The sequence below is a fragment of the Pteropus vampyrus genome, unplaced genomic scaffold (assembly GCF_000151845.1).
Source record: "Pteropus vampyrus isolate Shadow unplaced genomic scaffold, Pvam_2.0 Scaffold8929, whole genome shotgun sequence".
Classification (NCBI taxonomy): domain Eukaryota; kingdom Metazoa; phylum Chordata; class Mammalia; order Chiroptera; family Pteropodidae; genus Pteropus; species Pteropus vampyrus.
This window is the reverse complement of record NW_011897710.1, coordinates 5,382-6,161: the sequence shown is the minus strand read 5'-3', so window position 1 is coordinate 6,161 and position 780 is coordinate 5,382. Positions and strand designations below refer to the sequence as shown.

Below are 780 nucleotides of genomic sequence, written 5' to 3'. Positions count from 1 at the left end.
AAAGAAACTCAAAGACTTTATGCTAAGTGAAAGAAGCCAGACCTGAAAGGCCACTATTAGATGATCCTGTCTAGGATGTGGTTGCATAGTGTAGCAGTTAGCACATCTGCTTTACATGCAGAAGGTCCTGGGTCTGCGCCCCTGTGGAGCCATGGCCCACAGGCTATGGCCATGCCACCCTGAACAAGCGCGATATCTGATCTCGGAAGCTAAGCAGGGTCGGACCTGGTTAGTACTTGGATGGGAGACCACTTAGGAAGACCGGGTGCTGTAGACATAAATAATAATAAATAATAATAAAAAAAAGATGAACCCGTCTATATGAAATGTCCAGAATAGACAAATCTCTAGAGACAGGAAGTAGATTAGCAGTGGCCAAGAGGAGAAGTAACTGTTAATGGGTGATTTTATTTTGAGGTGATGAAAATTCGATGGAACTACATAGTGGTGATGGTTGCACAGCACCATAAGTATACTAAATGCCGCTTGTACACTAACATGGTTTAAATGGTGAATTTTATGTTATGATGAATTTTACCACCAAAGGAAAAAAACCAAAGACGTGAGTAGGCCTTTAGCATGAAAAGTGAAATGAAAATGTTGCAAATCAGCCCGCTTTCCTCTGTTTTAAATAAATGTGAATTATAACTGCAGCTATCGGCCCGTCCTTGGACTAAAACATCGGCAAAATGTTGAGAGTAATCATCTAATTCACCGGACGACACCGTTAAGGGCGGGGTGTGCCATCCACATCCTTCCCTCCTCATTCCACTCCTGTTA

General features: G+C 42.6%; 1 pseudogene; it reads left to right on the top strand.

Moving 5' to 3' along the window:
• Window positions 1–161: 161 nt before the first annotated feature.
• Window positions 162–277, top strand: LOC111734896 (annotated as a pseudogene).
• The last annotated feature ends 503 nt before the right edge of the window (window positions 278–780 follow it).